Source organism: Siphateles boraxobius, unplaced genomic scaffold, assembly GCF_051911475.1.
Source record: "Siphateles boraxobius isolate OS27281-9 unplaced genomic scaffold, OSU_SipBor_1 9, whole genome shotgun sequence".
NCBI classification, from domain to species: Eukaryota; Metazoa; Chordata; class Actinopteri; order Cypriniformes; family Leuciscidae; genus Siphateles; species Siphateles boraxobius.
The window spans coordinates 25,371,670-25,388,553 of record NW_027509219.1 but is presented as its reverse complement, the minus strand read 5'-3'; the positions used below and the strand labels follow the sequence as shown (position 1 = coordinate 25,388,553).

The 16,884-nt window shown below is 36.1% G+C and overlaps 1 long non-coding RNA gene across 4 annotated transcripts; it reads right to left on the bottom strand.

Moving 5' to 3' along the window:
* Window positions 1–218: 218 nt before the first annotated feature.
* LOC143732963 (uncharacterized) lies at window positions 219–3,812 on the bottom strand. 4 transcript variants are annotated; one of them, XR_013201220.1, is made up of 7 exons: window positions 3,781–3,812; window positions 3,356–3,496; window positions 3,022–3,064; window positions 2,770–2,838; window positions 1,663–1,764; window positions 1,457–1,584; window positions 219–306 (listed from the first exon to the last, which is right to left on the bottom strand). It is a non-coding gene; the product is annotated as an uncharacterized LOC143732963 (long non-coding RNA). The 4 variants fall into 4 exon arrangements; XR_013201219.1 differs by lacking the exon at window positions 3,781–3,812 and having other exon boundaries at window positions 3,356–3,548; XR_013201222.1 differs by lacking the exon at window positions 3,781–3,812 and having other exon boundaries at window positions 1,663–1,761; window positions 3,356–3,548.
* Between the last annotated feature and the right edge of the window lie 13,072 nt (window positions 3,813–16,884).

The window sequence follows — 16,884 nt, the reverse complement described above, 5'->3', positions numbered from 1 at the left end:
ATGGGCAAAGTGGCTCCTTTAAAACATATGCCAGATGTGAAAAGGTCAAATTATCACATTCATGAGGAGTTGCAAAGAAAAAGCAAAAAAATAAAAATAAATTAAAAAAGCATAACATCATCTAATTTGCCAAGACATGAACGAATATGACAGGTAGATTTGAACAAGATTGCAGAAAACTACTTGTCGACAGTTGTGTACCATCCATGAATGCAGTAGTAGTATTTGAGTTTATTGCCACCGGCAGCGAGCAGGTATGCTGTGTGGTCGGTTCAATGCAATCAAGGTGTTTTTGTATGCTGGTCTCTGCCAAAGACAAAAATAACAAATCAAAGTCAGCTCTCCAATTGGCCGTCTTTATAGTTTTCCACAATACAGTCAACCCAAATGGCAATATTTTGAGGCAGACAATAAATTCTCTTCTCTTCTATTATATATAAAAAAAAATTAAAAAAAACTGCACTAAAATTAAACTGAGAGGGGTTATAGCACTTACGTATAGAGGGAATGCGCATGATGTCACAGTAAGCGGAAGTCGCTGCTGTTCCGCTCACTGAGTGGCAGAAAGACTGAGCGGCAGCATTGGTTTTCAGTGTGAATGCTGCGGAAAAACACACAAAACGTGTCTAAAACGGGAAAGAGCTTTGAGACTGACTGTACAACTAGATTTGACAAGAAATATGTGGTATATTTTTACAGACTACCTAAAGCTACAGAACAGAGAAGCAAATAGATAGCTGCAATTCATAGAAACAACTGGACTCCAGGCAGCGAAAGGTGGATTTGCAGTTATCATTTTTGTGTCAATATGCTGGATTTAGTGGTAAAATCATTCTCTATATATTGTATTGTTATATATTGCAGTGACAACTCATCAATCAAATATTTACCACTGTATATTCTGTATAATTTGACATTTTTAAATAAACACTGACAAAAAACTATACAAGTTTTAAGTCTAGACGATATGATTATATACATAACATTGATATAAGTGATCACCTGGATTTAGACCTGCCTATATTGTATTTATATAAAGCGTTCACAGGCAAATTTGCTGTATGTATTTCCCCGGTGTCAAAATCAGGCACATATAAATGTCAGGAAACACGATTCCTGGCTGCATGTTAATATCCATGGATCACTGGATCTTTAGTAAGTTGTAAGGGACACTATATTGAGTCCAATCTTTAGTTTAAACTGACAATCGTTTGTTTTACTTGCGTTTTCGCAGTTTCCCCTATTAAATCCAGTCACGCAGCTGCTCTTCTGCCACTCAGTCCGGCTGAGGGGGCGTGTTCCGGCGGGAAAGTGACGTTAATGCATTCCCTCTATTGTTGTCCTACTGTTAGTTTAACTGCTTCTGTATTGTTCTCATTTGTAAGTCGCTTTGGATAAAAGCGTCTGCTAAATGAATAAATGTAATGTAAATAGTGACAGAAATGCCCAAATTTACCTTTTTGAAGACAACCAGGTGTTTTTCAGCTTGATATGAGCACATCTTTCCAGGTCTCTTGCAGCCTTGTGGTGATGGTGGAATCAAATCAAGGAGGAGACAAATTGATGCAAGATCGCTTCCCCATTCTAAATTACAGATGTGACAACTTCAGCAAAAAATGCATGTGCGCATATAGATAATCTTATTCTGAATTATAGTCTAACCTGAATCATCAGTTTCATCATCTTTCACAACAGATTCTGCAGAGTCAATCAGGTCCTTGAAGCTCTTGGGAGAAGCCTTTCCAGGAACTTAGTTGAGGTCTTCTAACCAAAAATCAAAAAACAAAAAAACATCAACAGTTACATAGCATAATGACAACCCAATCTCTCTCAGTGCCGGGCAGAGTAGTGCCGTTCACACCTGGCATTAACATTCATCTTGGGTGACGCACAAGTGAACAACTCGAAGTACAGGTGTAAACGCCCCCAAGACGCATTGAGATTCGATTGTTCTGATGAGGTCTAGGCCACATTCTTTTAATAGAGGGTTAGTTCACCCAAAAATTTTAATTCTGTAATTTACTCACCCTCATGTCGTTCCAAACCCGCAAGACTTTCTTTTGTCTTTGAAACACAAATGAAGATCTTTTGGATGAAATCTGAGAGCTTTCTGTCCCTCCACTGACAGCTACGCAACTACCACTTTGACGCTTTTAAAAGTTCATAAAGACATCTTAAAACTAATCCATATGAACCAAGCAGTTTAGTCCAAATTTTATTTTTCTTCTGTTTATGTTTTTTGATTAATGTTTATATGTGAATAAAAGTCTAAATTCAATCTATTTATCACAAAGCGATCGAGTCTCTTCAGAAAAATTGGACTAAACCGCTCAATTCATATAGGTTAGTTTTATGAACCATTTATGACCTTTTTGAAGCGTCAAAATGGTAGTTGCGTGGACTGTCAATGGAGGGACAGAAGTCACTCAGATTTAAAATACATTCATTTGAGTTTCGAAGATGAACGAAAGTCTTTCCGGGTTTGGAATGACATGAGGGTGAGAAAAGACAATTTTACACTTTTGGGTCAACTAACCCTTTAACTTTTTGCAGTTTAATATCTTGAATTTACACAATTCATGATGACACATCAATCACTATGCCATTTTGACAATCAAGACAAATCAATCACCAACGACACATGTAAATTCCAGGTCTGAACAAAGGCATTGTGTGGTTGCCCAGTTAGGTTTAGATTTTTCATGTTCATTTGTCATGTATTAAAATTTGTACTGCACATAGAATAAAATATAGGCTAATGATACTCACAATTATGGATTAATCTTAAGCATTCTGTTGCTTTCTTCACTTCTGTTGCAATCTCATAAGAGGAGTTTCCTTCATTCGATTTAAAGACATGTTGTTTAGAATTTATTTGACCCATAATTTGTTAATGTTATTTATAATGTGAACAGAAAATACAGATTCATATTAATAAAATACAGACAGATAAATAGTTAGTACATCATTTATAATAACATGCAGTATGAATTGATAAAGACTGATTTCAAGCTAAAGTACCTGTATGCTCTGCCAGTGCTCACGCAAATACCTGTAAACTGAACTGGAAGACAGACGGATTTATAGATTAGCTCACTTTTACAATGTTTGAATTTAACTGTCATAAAAAAAAACTTGATGGTAGGAAGTTTGTGTCTTGACGCAGATATGACGACATGATATTCAGTGCTGCTAAGAACAAGTAACATAGAGATTAAGTTATGTCATTCACACTTAACGTTAAACATTGACTGCGTTAATAATGCGCATGCGTCACGAAAACGGAATGGTTAACGTTTTAATGTATAACACAGCTACTTTTATACACACAAAACAAATATATAAAATGTATTACCATTTTAAGAATTCTCTCATCTGCGCAGAAAAAAAGCCCAAATAGTGCTGCTTCAGACCTCCTCATCAGCTTCAGTGCCAGGCTCGTCGTAAACCCAGGCCTCGGCGCGACTGGAGGCGGGAATGCTTACTTTCATGAAGGCTGTCAACAAACCAAAATGAAAGAAGCTAAATATATATACATAACAAATTGTAAGCACATTCCAACAAATGTATTTTAAAAGTTTGAATTAAATCGGCATGAGAAATGTTTTCTTCTTTTTTCTTCTGTACATCTCTGCATCTCATGAATTTGACGAGCTTCCTTAATCCATACAAAAACGCGCAATTACTCATTTCTAAATGTGTTCACCACCATAGTTTACTAAAAATGTTAATAAATGCATTTACTATTTAATTTTAGAAAGAGAAAGCAATTCAACCTACCGTCTCGGTCGCATGAAGATAAAATGGCGTTGTTGTCTTGCGAGGCAGCAGCAGCAGTCATCGAGGGGCGGAGTCAATATAATTCGGCGCGGTTTTTTGCACTTTCAGTGTAAAAATAAAATTACACTACGTAGCACCCTGTAATTACACTGAAGAGGAGTACTTTTTAACATTGTAGATTGTTAATTTAACTCTTTAGGAATTTATAACTTTTAACACTGGAATTTTTACACTGCCGATTTTACTGTGTATCCCTTATTATTTTAAAGTATATTATTTTCATATAGTGAGTACTTTTATAAAGTATGCTATATTTCTTTTTCCACAAGGGCTTGCCGTTCTAAAGCTTCAGCTAGATTCGGTTCCTCTGGGCTGGACTCCACTAAAGCCTGTAGGGGTTTGTTTTAAGTGTGGGCAAAGGTGAAGAACTAAAACACACACCACTCAACAGGCGGTTAAAAACACAGCAAGGCCCGTATGAAGACAGAAAGCTTGATTAATGGCTGCGTTCACGGTCCAGCCAGATTCATGTGGCATCAAACATGAGATTCCTGATTCCTCTTAAATCAGTCTCAGAGAATTGCAGATTTCCCGGTGTTGAGTTACATCATATCTCAGATGCTGTACGTGATATAGCAGCGTTTCCCTCAATTTGATTTCAATGAGATGAGTGCCTTATGCTTAGACATAATAAACAACAGTCATCCTCTTCGTTTTTCTTTCTTTTTTTTCCAGTCCACTGTCAAACACAGATTTCATCCACATGGAGACATGTTATGAAACCCTTTTATTTGTTTCTGTTTGCAGAACTCCCTCCTCAAGACAAGCCACAGCCGATCAGAGCCTCATCATGTGTCGGGTTTAAATGATGCATGGATGGATGAGAAGCATGCAGGTGCTGCAGTCTGACTTTCATATTCTGAATGAGATTACAGATAAAACATCATGTATCGTTTTTAAGTTAAAGCTTTTTTCAATAAAAAAGGAAGAGAGTTATGAATATTTTTCCTAAACCCTGTAAAATTTTAAATGATTAAGTGAATTTATCCATAGGGTACTCAGATATTTATATTACCCATAAAGCCACAAGATAAGCATAGCATGTTATTTAATTGTAAAAATATTCAAATAGTTTTTACTAAAAATGCTCATGAGTCTTTTCGGCAAACTGTTTTATTTCCATAATTTGATGGATTTCCAAGTTAAACAGGATATTCAATTAGAAAAATTTGTAGTGCGGCACTTGATTATATCCATGAGGAATTGATTGGCTTGTGAAAAGTGGGAGTTATATACCCGATTGGAGCCAGATTTAAGGGGCGGATTGAGAGATTTGTAATATTATATGAAAGGAAAGTTGTTTAGGAAGCAGAGCAAGTTATTCTATTCTATTTTTTTTTTTTTTTAAGATTACAAAGTTAAACTTTTTTTTAATAGCATGCTGGACGGCTTGTGCACTATATGCCAGAAATGTTTACAACAAAGTCAATTTTATGAAACAAAAAAGGTTGATTTTACAGTGACTTGTTTCAGCTAATGTTACATTTTTACTTATGAAGTAAAAGAGTCAACTTCTTCAGTGTGTTCGGTTGGAGACACAACTTCTGTTTTGAAGAAGCAGGACTCAGACAGTAAATGAGCCGCGGTGTAGGTAATTGGGGAAATAATCCCCCTTGAGCTGCAACAGCATTTTTATAAAAAAAAATATTAAGTGGAAACAATTTCAGAGCCTGACCACCACATTCTATGCAAGAGGAGGAAAGACGGAGATGAAAAATTGCAATAATCCCTTCTTTCCTGTTTATCCTGGCTCAGTTTGATGGTATGTGATACACTGATAAAACAAGGAACCGATGTTTGATGCAGAGGGAAAGGGTTTCTAATGTCAGACGGACCCTTAGATGTTGTAAATTAAAGTAGGAAAAACTGTGTTCTTGCACGTAATGAGGGCTTGGAGCCAGAGGGGCGTAAGTGGCTTTTGACAAACTTTACAGGAGAGACAAAAAAAAATTGACCACACTTTAATCACCTGTATTATTAACCCTTAAACCACAACAACAACAACAGGCATACTTACATGAATGAGTATTTAAGTAAACAACGTATGGCATATTAACACAATGAACATGTTCTAAAACATTTTAAAATAAAAAAAATATAGCAAAAATTGGGCATATTGGGCGTATCTGCTGAACAATGCAAATAATTGGTCAAATTGGGAATTGATTGAATAATTAACACTTGAATAACACTTGAACAAGTAATTAATTTCCACGTAAGACTTTCGTTCATCTGCGGAACACAAATTAAGATATTTTTGATTAAATTTGAGCGCTGGATCACTCCTCCTTAGGCTTCTAAGGGATTGAAACTTGCCGGCCCAGAAAAGTTATTAAAGACATCGTTAAAATAGTCCAAGTGACTACAGTGGCTCAATCTTAAAGGGATAGTTCACCCAGAAATGTAAATTCTGTCAGTAATTACTCTCCCTCATGTTGTTCAACCCCGTAAGACCTTTGTTCCTCTTCGGAACACGAATTAAGATATTTTTGATGAAATCTGAGAGCTGGATCACTCCTCCTGGGATTCAAACTTGCCAGCCCCGAAAAGTCATTAGAGACATCGTTAAAATAGTCCAAGTGACTACAGTGGCTCAATCTTAAGTTTATCAAGCGACGAGAATACTTTTTGTGCGCAAAAACAAACTTTTTTGAAACTTTATTTCAACTATTAATTTCCTTCTCTGTTGGCCTCTAGTCAGTTAAACAAGTGTAATAGCGTAGAGCTACGTCACACGTAGGCTCACTATTGGCCGACGCTGGTCATGTGGGTGATGCGAGTGATGTACAACACAGAAGCTCTACGCTGTTAAACTAGTGAACTGACTCGAGGCCCAAGAGAAGGAAATGAATAGTTGAAATAAAGTTGTTATTTTTGGGGGGTTTTGCACACAAAAAGTATTCTCGTCGCTTGATAAACTTAAGATTGAGCCACTGTAGTCACTTGGACTATTTTAACGATGTCTTTAATGACTTTTCGGGGCCGGCAAGTTTCAATGAAGAAGCGTATGGACTAGTATGTAGGAGTGATCCAGCTCTCAGATTTAATCAAAAATATCTTAATTTGTGTTCCGAAGATGAACGAAGGTCTTACAGGTTTGGAACAACATAAGGGTGTCTAAATACTGACAGAATTTACATTTTTGGGTGAACAATCCCTTTTATGATTAACATATTAATATAATATACAGCCATTTTGAACACTGTTTTAAGGCACCAACTACACTTACACCCTTCTGGCTCTGAACAAAAATGTGGGTCCTGCATGTATTTTTCAGAGCCAGAAGGGTGTAAGTGGACTTACGCCCTTCTGGCTCCAAAAATTACTCACACTTTTGTGTTAGGTCTTTATTCTTTTGTTGCTTCATTCAATACAGTTTGATCTCAGATAGTTTTTTTTGGCACCATTGGATAGAGCTCATCGAGACCTTTATTTTGATATCAAGAACTCATAAACCCCCAAAATGCCACTTAAGCCCCTCTGGCTCCAAGCCCTTGGTATGTAATGTGGTGTTAACATAAAGCAGCACAGTAATTAGTATGGGGACAGAGAGCTAAAAATTAAAGTGCTTTAATCAATGTAATGCTTAAAAAAACTAGCATTCATTTGTCTTGTGAAACTTGTGAAAAGATCCATGCATACTTGTGTAGTATATAAATGATGAATTAGGCCTAACTCTATGAGAAATCACAGAGGATCCTGTTCTTTCCCAGTTCTTTTCAAGTTTTTTGTATGATTACGAAACAGCTATGAAGCTAAAGAGCAGACCTGCCCTTCAAACAGTGCTTAGAGTCTGCTGAGGCTTTGTTCATGGGATTTTGCACATGGTTAATTAGATTAGATTAGCACAGATTCCTCTGCTATTCACATTAATAAGCTTGTCTGAGTGGGTGTTTATAAATGTGTGTGTGTGAGAGGGAGAGAGAGAGTGAGAGAGAGAGAGAGAGAGAGAGAGAGAGAGAGAGAGAGACTCTCAGTTTTTTCCATGACAGGGGCCAGGCAGACCCCAGGGTCCGACAGAGCCTGTGATTTATCATCTGTAAGCCCCTTGCTTCAAATCTACACACACACACATAGACTGATTAACCAAGTTCTCATGTGGTTAACCACTCCTCAAAAAGACAAATCTCTCAATTCTTAACTCTCTTATATAGTGTGGAAGGCACTGTCACTCCAAGAAATGCAGTTTGTGCAAAAACATGACTCCACTGTAAAGTACACTCTCAAGAAAAATGGTTCTAAACAGTACCATATTATGGTTCTTCGGCTTGTAACAATAGCAGAACCCTTTTTGGTGCTAAATAGAACCCTTTTTATGAGGTTCCATAAAAAACATGCTTTAAAAGTGGTATATAGGACATTTAATGGTGTTATAGATAACCTTTTCAATGATATTTATTTTCATTAATATTAGTATCTTCATATTATTAATATTACTATTATTACTATAATTTTAATTTATAACTTATTTATTTATATTGTTTTTTTAGCCGTCTATCTGCCTGGTATTATCTTGTTGCCTATATTTTGGTTGTACATTTTAAAAAAACAGCATGTTGTGTTGATTAGGGACTTTTATTTTTTATTGACATGGCAGATCGTAGCAAAAATTACAGTGGACAACAGAGGATAGCTGAATACATTAATAAATAACAATTGACATTGAACACGATATAGATGTAATGAAGACGGAGTTCCAGTGAAATATCTTCACAATTCCCTATGATGTCTTTACGTCCTTCATTATGTGTGTATTCTGAGTGGCAGTTTCTCTCTGCAGATGATGAGGTTTTGATACGTGACAGCATCTGAAATACACAACTGAGTTTAGAGTTACATTGTGTCTCTTCCATTTGATTATGTAAAATCAATTATGTTCATAAAGGCCAAAATTTGCAAAAATTGACAGAATGAGCCGTTTACCATGTTAACAGGAAACAGTGCTATAAAGCCATGGTATAGCTCAAACGTTGTTTTGTGACTGGGTATGTTTAGGCATAAAGTCATAAAAAAATATATGTCATAAATTCCATATCTCTGTTAGCCTACTTTGTGGAGAAGAGAAAGAGAAAAGAGATGCTCACACTTACATGTTCTGTTAAACTAAAAATAGAAAAATACATAATTGTTAGGAAATGTTTGGTATAATTTTTAAAATTATAATTTATAGACATTTTAATAAATAAATAAATAAATTACCTGCTGAGAGTATGTTGACAGTCTGTGTAGTTGTATAGCTGAGGTCCAGAAAATCAGTAATGAGGAGGCTTTGACAGTTACAGATTTGAAACACAAAAAGGCGGGAATAAAGAACCCTAAACTCTAACACAAAAGACCATTTTTAGCACATATAAAGGGTTCTTCAGGACGATACGGTACTAAATAGAACTGTTCATTCTTGTAAAGACCATCTTTTTTTAGAGTGTAGGAGCATCATACATATTTAAAGGGCACAAGTGGTGGTTCTATCATAGTTTAATCTAAACACACTTTTAACTGCAAATATAGTAAATGTATATAGGCTAATACACTTCTCTACCATTCAAAAGTTTGGGGTTGGTAAGATTTTAAGTATCTAATGCTCGCCAAAGCTGCAAAATATCAAAGTACATTTTGAAATATTAGTACAATTTCAATATACTTTAAAGTGCAATTTATTTCTTGTGATGGCAACACTGCATTTTCAGCATCATTACTCCAGTCTTCAGTGGCACATGATCCTTCAGAAATCATTCTAATACGCTGATCTGCTGCTCAGGCAAAATTTTATAAATGTTGAAAACAGTTGTGCTGCTTAATATGTTTGTGTAAACCGTTTTGTTTCTTCAGAATTATTTGATTAAAAGAAAGTTCTTTTTGAAGTAGAATCTTCAAAAGAAAGTTCAGATCAAATATTTTGTAACATTATCAACATCCTTGCTGAATCAAAGTGTACTAATGTACTATTTTCAGTAAAAATCTGAAATCCCAAAACTTTTAATGGTAGTACAGTATATTTGTAGATATAATCTGCAATTTTGCACAACACACCCACAATCAATTTTGGCCTCCAAGTAGGCAATGTCGGTAGCAAGCTAGCTTTGAGCATTTGATTCCAGCCTCCCATCAGAGCGATCTCCAAAGCCATGGCTCCTCCAAAAGACATGAACGTGCACAGCAGAGTCTGCAAAGCTTCACAAGACGGTGTTAAATTACCTCAAATTGTGCTTTGAAATTACTTCGAAGCACACAACATTACAATAGTAATGAACGTAAACAACTTATATAGCTTACTTGTACCACCTGACCAGGGGCGATTCCAGGATTTTATAAATGGGGGGGCACAGGGGGGACCAAGATCCAGTAAGGGGGGGCCCATGGGAAATCAGAAAATTCAAATGGAAATAAATACTTGTTTAGAAAATATTAAGCACGATTTAAAAAAATCTTTGCAACGCTCAGTGACCTAATATAGATGGTATTAAATGTGGCACCGAACAAAAGCCTGAAAATCATTTTGTATTTTACATTGATTGGACCACACAGTTTTGTTCTAATAAATAAAAAAACATTGCCTAGGCATTAATTAGTCATTTAACATGGTTTTTTCTCAACACAAACATTGAATGTGTGTGTGTTTGTGTGTCGGCGAACGTTATCTGCATGAAATCTGTCTTAAAGAAACCTTGGATGTCCTGTTGCGGTGTAAAAATAAGCAAAAACCCATTCAGTATAAATTACACAGAGTTGCATGTAAAGTTCTCACATTTTAATGTTTACCACGGCTCTGCTTTTTTTGGAAAAAGATCATAGTGCCTTTAGTCTTTAAAACAAAGGATAAAGTAATATGTGGGTCATTCCTGGTATGCGGTGACATTTTGGCTTTATAAGTGTTGGGAAAAAGGACATGATTTTCATGTTTTTAGCATTCTATCAAAATTTTGACATGTTTAACTATAAGGAATACATATAGGTCAAGCTCAGGGACTCTATAATAATAATTATTGGTAGATTGTTCAGACACTGTCCATAAAAATATTACACCCTGTTAGGGACATATACATAGTTATCACAACATAATGTAAATGTTAAACAATAACTTGGCTTAAAGCTTAAATAATAAGCTTTTCTTGGATAGTATATGTCCCTTATGCCATCTTAGATATTTTTTTTCTTCTTGAAACAAGCAAAACAATTTTTGATGAATAGAATGTGTTTCACATTCCACCCTGTTAGGTTTATAGATTTAACAGGGTGGAAAATTCTGAGTTAAGTTAGCCATAGCTCTTTGAGTGATCAACATTTGGAGCTAACCTTCTACAGATGAACAGAACTTTTATAACTATGTCAGATTTGTTTTTACATTTTTTTGATTGGACAAACATTCACCATAACATAGCCTAACAGGGTGGAACTTTAAGGGTGGGACAAGCAGGATAACATTTCAAAAACTAAAAACAAAGTTAGGAGTGAGAGTCGAAGCTTACCTCAGTTTGTACAGTTGAATTCCAGCAGGTAAAAGGAATGAAGTCACTTCTTGAAAACGGTCTCAATGAAATTGCAGTTGGATTTGGAAGGCAAAAAAGTACATACTAACAGGGTGGAAGATGACTTCAGGTATGCAGTAATTGAAGAAAATTTTAAGAAAAAGACCTATATTTCCACATGATTTATATGTATGATTAGAGGCAATTTAGCCTAGTCTATAACATAATTTAAAAATATTTTGAGGTTTTTGTCATATCATGGTTTCTATTTCTTGCAGAAGTTGATTACTGTGCACTGAGGACATGATATAATTGAATGCATACATCAATTAAAATTGTGTCAAATACAAAATAGTATTTTTAATGTCTATTATCTCTGTTTAATTCGTAAAGAATACTTAAATCTATAATTTAAGCCATTTATTATAAATATGTGACTATTTATATGTGACTAGAGAAAATATGAGTAAATAAATCATTGGGACAGGAAAGTCACCGCATACCAGGAATGACCCATGTATCTATTTTATATTTATATAGACGCGCTGCCGCGGAATAACACTGAAAAGTCATCTGCCGAAGTTACGTTAGCTAATCTAACTTTACTGGCTTGATCAGTCACACATGAAAGTAATCAGACTAACATATGGTGCGATATTTCAAAATATATACTGTAATTGAGAGTGTATACCATAAACAGTGACGTGTCGAGGTGTCTCTCTCTCTCTCCTACTGTTTGAAAAACGCAGACCTGTGATTGCGCTTTGCGAATCGCAAATCAAGCAGTGATTGACAGCGCTCTGATCCAATAGCGTTGGGCATTGTCAGGTTGACAGTAAATCTAGCCCAATGATGTTGGGGGGGCACCAGGGGGGGCCAATCATATTCCAGGGGGGGCCAGTGCCACCCCGTGCCCCCCTTCTAGACACGCCCCTGCACCTGACTGCTGCAGTTTAATTTCGATGTTGATTGAACACATAATTCTTTCTGAGTCTGAGGATGTGAACAGCTCAGAATAGACCTTCATGGGTTGCTGTCTCTAAATTATGTTTATGACATTCGAACCGAATGCAATGATTGGACTAAATTTTTTGGTCCTGAGACTTCCACAGAAGATAATGTACATATTTTAATATTTAGACCACTTCTATTATTGATTGCTAACATGATGTGAAAAGAGTTTTAACCAGTATAACAAAAAGTTTTTATTTAAAAAAGCCTTCACTACCTGTAAATGAGTGCATGGTGTTATTGTGTAATTTAGTTTATTGTGTTTTAACCGTAAAAGGACACTTGAGTTTAATTTGTTTAATAAACCAATTAAGATAAGCTTGAAACCTATTTATTTTGCTATATTATTTATTAAAAATGTAACTTTTTAAATACATGACTATAGGCCTACGTTGTGACTGTAGGAAGTACATTTTTTATTTGAACAATGTACTTTTACACAACGAACTCTAAATCGGTTTTGCCCTCCAAGAGGAGTGCATCAAATTTAGTGTGTGAGACTGGGCCGTAAAGATGACGAATGTCAGCATTTGTTTTCCCATCAGCGGCGAAGCAAGTTTCACCCAGGAGAGCTCTCTGTCACAGCCTTCACACTTCCACAGCTCTCAGCGGGTCAGCAGTGTGTGGAAATGACCGCCCTCAGCAACCTCTGCAACACAGTAAATCAGGCCTTGATGATGATGCTGCTGCTGCACTTTTCAGGTTCAGGGGAGGAGTATCAGATAAGAGGGAAATGAGAGGAGAGATGAGAGAGGAGGATTTAGTGTGTGGGAGGATTGAGGTCTGAAGTTGATTTGAAGCTCTCCCAGGTTGCCTCGGATCTCCGTCATCTCCATAGTTGCTTTTCTGTTTATGAGGGAGAGTTTTGTTTTTCTTTTCAAGTTCTGTTGGTGACTTACTGCACGCTTGCTACTCTAGTAAGTCTTTGTTGCATTTCACAGAGCCCACCATTAGAAAAGGGATATATTTCTTTAATATTAAAGGGGTGGTTGATTATGATTTCACTTTTCTAACTTTAGTTAGTGTGTAATGTTGCTGTTTAAGCATAAACAACATCTGCAAAGTTACAACGCTCAAAGGGTCACATTTTCTTTTAAAGAAATTGCTTTTTAAGGACTACAACAAATGGCTGGTAGGGACTACTTAAGCTTTCTCCCGGGTTAGTGACATCACAAACCCTAAAATTTACATAAACTCCACCCCCGGGAATGCGATTTATAGATTATTATGACACAATATGCTAATCGATGACTAGAAGAAACATAAGCTACATAAATTCATCAACTTACCATTCAGAAATGTCCTGTTGCATTCTACATGTTGTCACTTCTTGAGTCTCTCTCATTGTCTGACTCCGGTTTTAACATAAAAGGCTAAAAGTTCTTAAATTTTCAGCGCGTGTCTGTGTGAGGTAAAAGGACACAAGCTGTTGAAGCACCGCCCCCTGTGCCGGGAGCAGCAGCTGGTTTGCATTTAAAGGAGCACCCTCAAAAAGTGACAATTTTAACAAGCTATACAAATATCTGTGGGGTATTTTGAGCTAAAACTTCACATACACACTCTGGGGACATCAAAGACTTATTTTACATCTTGTGAAAAGGGCATTATACCACCCCTTTAAGCCTCAAATCTAAAATTATACACCTTTTAGAATTATCTTAAAAGTTTAGTGTGTAAAACATTTTCTCTTGAGCATCCTTGAAAACACTGACTCCAATGGTGTCAGTTTCGGGGAGGCCTATCTGAATGTCTGAACAATGGAGAACCTGTTTGAAAACAGTCATTATACCAGCTGCTGTCGCTTGTGAGCAGGAATTACGGAAGCAAAAGAAGAGTTCAAATTCAAAGAGTTTGTTGCTTTCCATTTAAACCTGCTTCCCTGCTTGCTATAAGTGAGGGAATTAGAGGCCAAAACTCAGAAGCTGAAGGAAAGAGAGCGTGAAACCACAGATCAAATGATAAAGACGAAAAAAGTAGTCGCCTGGCACGGGAAGCCTCTGCTAAGCACTACAGGAAGTCATTGGTACAGAGGAGTTAGTCATTAATTTGATATGATACCTGCGCTAGGCTGGCTGTGGGCCAAACCAAATACAGGTAATGGTGAGGGGAATGCAGCCCTTTTCCTCTGGCTTTGAATGAGCTTTTCTAATTAATATATGGACCCTGTGTCACCAGGAAGCAATTAGGGGGTGTTGAAGCTGTCACTTCTTGTCTTCATTGAAAAACCTCTCAGTCAGAGGCTGTTACTTCAATACACAGATCAATACACAGTTTTGCCTTACCTAGCTTTTTAACCTTTTATTTAAAAACATTATTACAAATTCGGTGAAAAGTGTGTTTCATTGTATTCTTTGGAGGAAGTAATTCAGGATTTGCCAAAGAAATGAAAAAGCTTCAACGAGTGACTAAGGGTCACAGATTTTGTCAGGGGTCAATAATTCTCATTGATTTTTTCCTGTATGAGGTGTAAGAGGAAGCACATTCCCCCTCAGATATTTGATTTTTATTTGGATTTTTACATTTAAAAAACACATACATTTAAATATACATATTAAAAATATATAAATAAAAATAGTTTTGTTTTTGTTTTTCATGACACAAACTTTTGAAAATAATTCAAGAAACATGATTTTTTTTATCCATTCAGTCACTGTCTATATGTTAATTATAACAACCTAATTATTATTAATGTTCAGTTTTTCTTATGAATGCAAGTGTAGTTTAAGATTTAAAAAAAATGTTTGGCAGCAAAAAAAAAAAAGTTTTACAAGAAATTTTACAAGCCTAAGAAATTTCTAAAATCAAGGGTTTGTCACTTCTTGGGGGGGGGGGGGGGGGGGGGTAGTTGTGGCCTCTCTAATATTTGCACTGGCACCCATCTGGATTGGATAAAAATAAATGTTAAGAAGTTTGGTGGTGATTGAAGACATGGTAAATAAATCAATAAAACACCGCTTTGCTGACACTCCTGCATTTCACATTTGCTCCATAAATAGATTAAGTTACATTTGACATTGGTTTTATTAAGTATTTCATACAGTTAATCATTTTGGCCTCCAGCAGTCCACATTCATCTTACCAGTCCTTATAGGGAGCCTGAGCCCCCTGAATGCGGTTTTGTTCATGGGGTTACACACTCAGTGGCTTGTCTGGCAGTGACATACTGGACACTTATTGGCTTCATTGTTTATTATGGGAGTGCGGTCTCAGAGTTGCCAGGTTGGTCAGTATTTACGGTGCTCTGTGACCCATGCCGTGGCTTTGTGGATCGGTGGGGTGATAGAGAGGCCAAGGTCTGGTTCAGGTGAGGCTAGAGTTTCAGTGCGACTCCCCTCCATTTACCCTCCCCTATGGATCCACGGGCCAATTCACCCACCGGCCTCTTTCAGCCCTACAGCTGTAAATGTCACCTGACTCCTGCCACACCAGCACTTATTGACAGGCCTTTTATTCATGCCGCTTTAACGAGTTTCAGTACTCCTGTTTCATTCCCTATGGTTTTACAAGTATACTAAACACCATTGCCCCCAATAATTCGCTAATTTCGATATAAGTTGGATGGTTGTTGCTTTTAGAAAACAGTTCAATACAAGAGGTTAATATCAAATAGTTTACATTTTATATACAAAATTGCCATTTACTTTGTCTGTCAAATACAAATAGTTTTAAACAAAGCAGTTTCATTCCTGAATGAATGAGGTTTTAAATGAATTGGTTGAGTAAATGAATCAATGACTCACTTACAGTAGCCTATAAACACAATCACTTGTTTTATTTCTGAATGAATCAGCATTTTTTTAAATTGATTATTTGAATAACTTATCCCATGACTCACTCACAAAGAAAATCGAGACCTGCTCAGCGACCCGATAGTGATGTGTAATTTGCGACTTATTCTATTGATCTGATTCTTTTCAATGAACCGGATTCTTTGGCGAATTAAACTGAACTGATCATAGCATGCAGTTAATTCACTGATTCAATATGAATTCAATATGTGTAGTCGCTCTATCCTATCTGTAAAAATGTACATCTGCGTACCAACAATTTTTAGAAGTCTAACATCTTAGCAACCACATGAAAATGCCCACACTGTAAACCTGAATAAGTAGGGAAAACTCAAAAAATTTTAGAAAACAAGTTACATCAAATTTTTTAGAGATTTTTATTTTGTACTCGTACATTTTAATTGCTGAACTTGAAATGTTTGAGTAAGCTAATTCATACTTTTAAGACCGTACTTTTTAACTAAAATTATCATGCAATCTCAACTTAAATATTTTAGTTAAAAAATTTTTGGCTAGCTAACTACAGTTGCTATTTTAGTAAATACTAACTTGCTAATTGTACTGTAACACAATGCTTTGATAACATTAGCATAGCATAGCAATTGCTGAATAAGTATGACAATATTAAACATTTAACATTTAATTGTTTTCAAACTAAGCTCATGCTCCACTTGTCACCATGATGGTAGTTAATTGCGCACAAAAAAACATATAACACTTAATTTTAGCATCTACTCTCCATTTCGAGTGCATGGCAAAGCATGCTGGAAAATAGAAAT